The sequence below is a fragment of the Acanthochromis polyacanthus genome, chromosome 13, assembly GCF_021347895.1.
Source record: "Acanthochromis polyacanthus isolate Apoly-LR-REF ecotype Palm Island chromosome 13, KAUST_Apoly_ChrSc, whole genome shotgun sequence".
Taxonomy (NCBI): Eukaryota; Metazoa; Chordata; class Actinopteri; family Pomacentridae; genus Acanthochromis; species Acanthochromis polyacanthus.
In genome coordinates this window covers 25,391,637-25,400,564 of record NC_067125.1, presented here as the reverse complement: position 1 = coordinate 25,400,564, position 8,928 = coordinate 25,391,637, and the positions used below count along the sequence as shown (strand labels likewise).

Here is an 8,928-nt window from a genome sequence, read left to right as displayed (position 1 = left end):
TCCCAAAACACTCCTGAAATGTGTTGGATTTCAGCTGAAACATACGCTGGGCAGAATCACGTCCAGTTAGAGGAATGTTGATTAAGTTTACACATTTTTGGTTATGTTGCGGTAAATAAGTGTTTCTGTTCTATCCCACTTATATTGGGGTGTTTTCAATCATTGTACACCTTTTTCAGTTTGCATTTCTTGTGATTCTGAGAGTGTTGGAGCTTTTTTCATGTCTTTGTCTCTCAATCAGGCTTTAAATGTTTTGCGGAGACTTTGGATGGTTTCATGTTTTCTTGCAGCTTTTTAGTTAAAGTTCTGAAGTTGAGACATAAAACAAAACTCAACATTCCTGGTAAATTTCACTAGAAGTCAATATGAAGTGCAGTGAGTGTTCTGTCCTCCAGCTGGCCTTGCTCCTGTCTCCATACATTCCTATAAGCCTCCGTCTGCGCACAGCTGCGCGGAGGAGGAGCGTTAACGGGGCCGGTCAGAGGGGCGGACGTGGCGGCGCACAGTCCAGCGGATTCCTACCGGCCTTTCAGAGGCTGTTTGTCGGTTTACATGCTGCAGCATGCTTGGATGAAAGCACAAGGAGTCGTGGTTGTTGCTTCGGAGATGCCGCCCGCTCGGTGCGTAAAGCTGCGACTCGGTGTTTGGGTGAAGTTTTCAGCAGAACTCCGGATCAGGGAGGCTGTTTCAGAGGAACTAAGGTATAAAAATACACCCAAACATGATTTAAAGTGTTATATTAACGCAGGGTTGTTTGCTTTTAAAGACTTGGCAACTTTTCCCATCTCCAAAGGAAGTTTATTCCGGATTTACGCACCAACTTCCAGCTGACCTTGAACCACGTCTACTGACTGTTACTAGACCTGCAGGGATTCACAGGGAGTTTCCAGACAAAAGGGTGACACTTGCACCAAGTTAGTTTAAAAATACAGAGTTTTATCTCATGTTGATCAGATTTTATGAAGTTTCTTCCCTTAATCCAGGGGTGTCAAACATGAGGCCTGCGGGCCAAAACCGGTCCGCCAGACGGTGGACATTCACTGCAAAAATTACACTTCCAAAACTGTAAATTTAAAATAATTCCTACATCTTAACAAGTAAATCTTAAAGTACTGTTATTGTTCCTCTGTCATTTTGTGTCTCACTTTTGTAACATTTTGTGGTGTTTTTGTTGTTTGTCTGACTTTTGTCGCTGGTCTCATTTTTGTATCCGCTTTACTTCAGTTGATTCATTCAAACATGCTCAGTTTGGTCATCTCAGGACTTAAGTGAATCTACCCACATAAAACCATTAGAATCGGCTGCTTCATCTGAATATTCTGACAGTAAAAACAAACACCAGAAACTAGTTGAGACGATGAGGTTGAGGCCAAATGGCAGTCTCAATTTTGGAATATTTTGTCAAATTTGAGTAATTTTTTTTTTTTCTTATTTTGGTGTTTTGTGTCTATTTTTGTAATATTTTGTCTTGTTTTTGTTTGTTTGTTTTTTTTGTCTGGTTTCTATCATTTCTGTAATCTTTTGTCTTGTTTTTCTTTGTCTGTTACTAACTTTTTTGTCAATTTTTGTGTGTGTGTATGTTTTGGTCACTTTGTTTCTCACTTTTGTTTTTGTCTTGTTTTCATTGCTCTTTTCATTTGTGTAATTTTGTCTTGCTTTTGCCAGTTTCTCATCTTTGCAACATTTTGTCTTGTTTTTTGTCTTTTTCTGTGTCTGACTTCTGTCGTTTTGATCAAACGGTAAAATACCGTATCGTTCAGTTTCAGATAGCGGTAACTAAATGTTTTTGATCCTGTGTAGAAACTGATCTGTAATGTGTAAATGATAAACTGAGGCATAATGTTGTTGAAACTGAATTCATTTTTCTGAAGAAATTTCAGTTGTTCATGATGTTTTGTAAAAAGATAATTCCGTGAATGCTGTGCTCTGATTTAACTGCTCCGGCCCGCTTGAGGTCAAATTGGGCTGAATGTGTCTCCTGAACTAACTGCCTTAATCCATTATACGCCTCCTTCAGTTGCTCTTTTCGGTCATGTGTTCCTATGAGGAGGTCACTTCTTTCTGCTTAGCTGCTGCTCATCTCTCCAACTTGCTTTGTCCACAGTTTCAGCTCCTCTGCCTGGATTAAAGCCCTGCTGATACCACCGTTATCCTGCTGCTTCTGCACAGCACTGAAGTAAGTTTCCACAGTTTTCCTTTGTACTTTCAGCTCATGCACAGGATTTTAAACGCATGACAAGAGTATAAATCCTGCAGAGTTCTTTTGACACTTTCACCTATAATGTTGGTTTCTATTCTTAAAGTTGCCACAATAATCAATAAATCCAGATTTAGGTGCAAATAAGCATTGATTCTGCTAATTCCATGTGATTCCTATCGAAAAATCAGAACAGAAAAACGCACAAAAACTCTCACGTTTCTTAGATTTGCAACTACTAATTATTATTCCATTAACATTTCTTCCTCCCATCAGCTCCACTGGGCTAATATGTGGCTGTTGTCTGGCTGCAGTATCAGATTTCTACCACTTGTGTGCAGTGTTGGTTTGCAGTCAGACAGTTCAGATTTTCCTCTTCTCTCACTCAGATGCTTCTCATGGATTCAAGTGGAAATGAGACTTTTGTTTTATTGCAGAAAATGTGAGCAGAGGTTGAATCTAAATTTAGCCTGAAATTTAAAAAAAAATAAAATCTGAAAAAACCTGAGAGGTGTCACTTGGATCTCACAGAAGCACTATTGCTTACAACGGAACAGGACAATGATAATACATGATGTTTGCTGCCTGTAATTCATCATATGATGTAGAAGAATCACATTTTAGAGCTGAGTGTTTGAAGACAAGACTTTAATTTCCACCCGAAGCTGTGATCTGACTGAACTCCGGCTGATACATGTTTGATCAAATACAAAGTAAACAATGTGGAATTTATTCAAAATATACAATATCTATGATAGAACACATCATGTTAAGTATCATTTATGTCACATTTTCTCTGTCTGAGTCACTAAATGTGCAGATGGTGTCATGATGCTGCAGATATGTTGTTTATTTGATGCATTTATCATTTAAAAATGGTTTAAAAAAAAACCCCACTTAAGCCAAGAAAAAGGAAATGCATGGGGGAAAAGATCATTTACAGATTTTCTTGTTTAATTCAGTTGCAGATAACTACAAGCAAAGTCATAGAAAAGAGTGAGGGGAAAAAAGGCCAAAAGTGTAGATAATGTCTCCATGAAAAACCAAAGTAATTTGTTCTTTTGATGTGTGACCATTTTTCTCTATTTTTACTGCAGTTAAAGCAGCAAAAATATAATCATTTTACATATTTTTGCCATTATTTGAAAGTAAAACTACATGCATCTATGATTTTAAAACTGGTAAATATTAATAACTATAAAAAACAAGAAATCATTGTACATAGCATCCACATAGTGTAGTTATTTTACATATTTTTGCCATTATTTGAAAGTAGAATTCTGCATTTTAAGGAAAGTAAATGTTTAAATATTTCTTCAGACATTATGAATTTACATGTTGACTGTAAAAAATACAAATTCACCAACACATGAAAAACCTCTATTTAAATAGTAAATTTGTCCTTTTATGATGCTCAGCTGTAAAACTGTAGTTTTGCTGCATTTAAATCTGCTAAAAAAATAGAACTGTTTTACAAATATTTGCCATTATTGTGACTGTTTTTGCTGTTTGTGCATGTTGCAGTATTCTTTCATTCGTTTTTTCAGAAGAATTTCTTAGAGAGAAAACTGGATAATTATTGCCAATCTGAAGCCTCACTACAGCAGACTGATTTATGTGAATGGAGGAACTGCAAGACAGAAAATATGATTATCTCCTCTGTGATCAACCATCATGACAGCAAAAATTACGTCAAATATGATTTAAAGTCACTAAATCTGTTTTAATTCTGAACACTCTGTAACAAGTGCCACCTCTATGTGTAGTTTTCTAACCAAAACCTTCTAATTTAAACCCCTAGAACCAGCAGGACTAGAGATGTTTAAAGTGCTGCTCCTCACAGATGCATTTAAACCTGGATCACACACACTTCCTCTGAGGAATCTCCAACATACCACTTCCCGCTAAGTGAAACTATCTGGTGTCGTCAGCGGTCGAGGAACGCAGCAGAGCCCAACCCAAGAGGTTATTTCTGTCCTCCAGCCTCCACCCGTCCAGGCAGCCGGACCTGGCAGCGTTCAGACGGAGCTGCTCCAAAAAGTCAAAGTATCCAGGTGGAGCAGAGAGGGACACAGAGATGGACAGATTCTATCGTCTGTGATCTGACTCTCGTAAGTTAGTCCTCTTTTACGTTTATGCATTCAGTTACGGCATAAAAGCTTCATTTCATAGGCTGTTATGCCAAAAGAAAGCTGTGTACATGTATACAAGTGCCTGCTTTTATTTTGATAGGTTCCCTTTATGGTGAGATTTTGATATCAGAGCTTCCTGTGGTTTATTTCTCAGTGGCATCACTAACTTGGGTCATATGTTTCCGGAAAAACAGAGCAGAAGTTCAACATTAAGCAGGTTTCCCAGGAAGAAAACTGCCAAGAATATTCTGTATTCATGATAAAATCCATCAGATTACATTTTATTTGTCACATCTGTTTCTGAGTCACGCGATGTGCAGTTCTGATATTTGTTTGATATATTTTAGGTTTAAATAAACAATATTTTACGTAATTTTTTGCAAATATTTGACAGGAAAGTGTTGCAAATTGGTGCTAAAAATAGTCAATTTTTTTTGACTGTTAAATAATTTAGATTTTTATAATTAATGTCCCGTATTTCATCATTATTTAGCATAAAATATATACATAAATGAATAAATATGTAATTATTTTACATATTTTTGCAAGTATTTGACAGGAGAAATTTGAAGATTAATAACTGAATAATTATTTTTTGACTGTTAAATAATTTAAATTCTTATAATAAATATCCCGTATTCCATCACTTTTAATGTAAAAATATGAAAATAAATGTAGTTATTTGTATTTGACAGGAAACTTTACAAATGAATGACTGAAAATTAGTGGAAAAAACTTAAATAATTTTTTTTTTTTTTACAGATTTCTCTTGTTTTGATAAATTCTAGATAATATCTTTTAAAATATCAGAACAAATATTTAAAACTGAGTACATAATGTTCACATCCAAAATCAAGATTTTTGTGAATTCTAGTTTATTCTTTTACAACATTTGACCAAAAAAATGATAGTTTTCTTGTTTAAATCTGCTGAAGGTTCTCATTCCTGCACCTGAAACCCTGGTCCGTTTCCATAAACACTCTGATTTCCTTCACTTCTTATCTGCAGCATCAGAGCTGTACCACCCAGTTCATGCTGGATGGAAACACTTTCTGCTGCCAGGAGACCACTTCAGTCCACTACCACCCCGAGGACCACCCAGTAGATGTGGAGCTCATTACTGCACGGTGTTCTGAAGGATTTACATCTGCTGTGTTTGTCTTCATGCAGATGATGCTGCAGCAAAGACTGGAGTGTCAGGTATTCTGAGAGTTTCTACGATTTAGCTGCAAGTGTTTGGAGAACGGTCTAATCTGTGCATGAAACGTGCATCAAATCTGAATGCTTTCTGTGAAAACACGAAGGAAAGACAACAGATAACGTCTCTTCTTAGATTTAAAAGTAAGAAGATGCAATCAGTGAACAAGCAGCTTTTTGAGAAATATTTTAATGCAAAACGAGTTGGAATTTTAATCAATGTGACAAAATAGACACAAAATCACAACAGAGCAGTAAATAAAATGACAGTTTTCCAAATTATAATGAAGCACAGACTTCAGATTCTATTGTGCAGTTTTTCTAGATCCTTTTCTATCGCTGTTTTTGTTGTTTTATGCAGCTTTTTTTTTTTTTTTTTTTTTTTTGGTTTGGAAATAAATCTAGAAATGCAGCTTCAGAAATAAGGACGGCTGCTATATTTGCCCAGTTACGATTAAATGACCCCAAATATGTCTGACAAAATGCAGTAGTAATCCATGTGACAAAATAGATGCAAAATCAGAGTGGCAAATACAATGATGATTTTTAATTAATTTTTATTGACTTTTGCCTTTCTTGTCTTGCCTTTTTTTACATTTTATTTTCTCCCAGTGTTGCTTTTTCTGTTGTTTTCTGTCCTATTTTCTTTATTATAAAGAAATCTAATAAATGTGGCTTCAGAAATAAGGATGGCTGCAATACTTTATTAGATCCAAGCCACATTTTGCACAGTTACATCCTCAAATGCTGTAAAAAAATGTGTCTTAGAAAACATTTAACATGCGCCTTTAGCACGTCTTATCCTACATTCCCTATTGTGACACCAGAAATTTGAAGAAAACTGAACTAAAGAGATGAGTTTGATCTGAAAAGAAGAGATTGTCTTGATGTCACTACGGTGGCATTTGCACTTTAATTACCTCTCCGTCCTCCCAGTGGACAGACGTGGTGACGAGGGTGCAAACAGTAACAGGTGGATGTTTTTTTTTCCCTCGACATGCTTGGTTCAGGCGGTACCAGCTGGATGTCTGAGGGTCCATGAAGATCCACGACACGAGCAGGAGATCTGATTGGATGTTAGGCTTCAACACTGAGATGTGACTTTATGCTAAACTTTATACAATTCAGGTTAAAGAGTTTGTATTTGTCACATGCTTCCACAGTTCAGACAGGGAGAAGTCACCGTTCTACAAGGCTGTGCAATAAAAACAAAAAGGTCCTTAAAAATACTCACAAATATTCATAAATAATGAGGAGGAAAGAGTTTGTGAAGCTAACGTTGAGCGTCTGTTGTCCGACAGCTGCAGTCGTGTTTGTTTATGCATAAATATAATTATAGTTACATATGAGCCGTTACTGTGCAAAGAAAACACATTTGATTTGATTTAAATACAATTTAAAAAGTAGAATTGGTTGATTTGTGGACATGATAGACTGTTTTTGCTGACAGTCAACTTAGAAATGAATGTGATTTGTCATGTTGATAGATGTTACCGTTAATTTAACAGAATAGTGACAATCTGTGTAATACTTAAAACTTCCTTAAAAACATTTTGCCTTCCTGGAAAGTAATATTGTGATGTTTGAGTGGTATTAAATGTGATTCACTGATTAGATTAACTTTTTATGTGATCTGCAGATGCAAACACAGAAGTGAATAGACTGCAGCCTGAGAGAAGAATAGAAGAGTTTAGGTAGGTATGGGTTTAAATTGTCTCTTTATATGTGATGAAACCTTGTGAATGTTGAAATACGAGGCAGGAAGCAGCTTTCTGGAGTCGCTGCAGAGAAAGACGGGCTTCCACCAGAATGAGACGAGCGAGTCAAGCTCCTGAGGCTGGGAGGGGGGGGGACTGGTGGACGACAGAAGTGGTTCATTTCACAGGACGAGCGACTCCGGCTGCAAGGAATTCAGAGGAAACGGCAGATGAAGAAGAAAAAGAAAGTGTTTCCAGCCGGGAGGAAACAGCAGGACAGAACGTTAAAGAACTGACGGAGCAGCAGGGTGGAAGAGTGGTTCAGCTTCAACCTCTGAGTGGAATTAGTCCCTCAGAGGTCATTTAAAGAGGAGTCAGTCTACTTACTTTGTATGAGTCTTCATTGGAGTGACGCCAATTATTTGTTTTTTGCTTTTAAACTGTGATCAATTCAACATCCAAGTCAGAAAGAACTGGAGACCTCACAGTTTTCAGAAACAGGAAGTAGTTCTTATCTCATCAGTCAAAGCCATAAATAATGATTGGTGTCATTAACACAAGTTAATTACTCATAAAATTCTCCAAAAACCTCATGAAAAAATGAACCAATGAATGAATTCTTCTCTCTCCACCAGGTGTGATGGGCTTCAGCAGGCGGAAGAAAAGTAGCTTCATAACTTCACACCAAACTGGATTCTACAACGTTTCTGTAAGATGGAGTTCATAATTCATGTCAAACATTCAGCAGGTTTCATAGTTATGGTTCATTAATTGTTTTAATATAAGAATACAGGATGCACAAGAAATCTTAAAGAAAACCCAAGTTAGTTTGGTTTTACTGTCATTCGTTAGCTCACAAATAGTTGGACAATCAAACTGGATCAATAAAAGCCTGAACCTTCCTGATTTCCAGAAACATGAACTCTGTGGCAGAAGGAAGAAAAATCTCACTGGTCTGACTGAAAATGCAACAGAAGAAATCTGGAAGAGGAAGATGACATTGGATTGTGTATGATTTACTAAAACCCACCAAACGAGCCCTGATGTGGAACCCTAAAGGAGAAAGACGATTAACATCCCACTAAACTACTGATTAAACCACTTTTCATTCTAAACATATCTGTGACTTCTTTTGTCATTTGCTCATTGTCACTCCTGTATATTCTGTTGATTCCTTCTATATTATTTTATTCTAAATTCATTTTACATGCCAACATTCTGTATTGTCTTTTTGTTTACCCCTTTACTGAACATCCATGCAGCTGTAACAACTTCATTTCCCTCCAGGGATTAGCTCATTTTTTTAGACCGAGTTCCCCGTAGTTCTTGGGAGGAATACATAGATTAACTTTTACAGAAATTACTACCAAAAAATGTAGAAACACAGACATGAGGAGGAAAGTCAACAAAATGATTCATCATAAACCATTAAACAGCACAGTGTCATCAGCATCAGAGTTTATACACGGTAGCTCCTCGGTCTGCAGCTGTCTTGATTGTATTTAAAAACATTTCAGGTGAACTTTGGTCACGCAATTCGGTATCCATACATAACACATGCATAGCAAATGCCTGTGCTCAGCATAAGCTCATTTTGTTTGCAGGTACATCTATATTAACCCTTTGATGTGCAGTGTGGGTCAGGAGATGCCCATTTTGCATTGGATTTGGGACACTTTTGATCCATGCATCAAAGGGTTAAATG

At 36.8% G+C, this 8,928-nt stretch overlaps 1 long non-coding RNA gene across 1 annotated transcript; it reads left to right on the top strand.

The window, feature by feature from the left end:
* The first annotated feature begins 465 nt into the window (after positions 1 to 465).
* LOC110951188 (uncharacterized) lies at positions 466 to 8,342 on the top strand. Its single transcript, XR_002595702.2, has 7 exons — positions 466 to 701; positions 2,105 to 2,176; positions 3,999 to 4,308; positions 5,338 to 5,529; positions 7,166 to 7,220; positions 7,859 to 7,932; positions 8,137 to 8,342. It is a non-coding gene; the product is annotated as an uncharacterized LOC110951188 (long non-coding RNA).
* Positions 8,343 to 8,928: the final 586 nt, after the last annotated feature.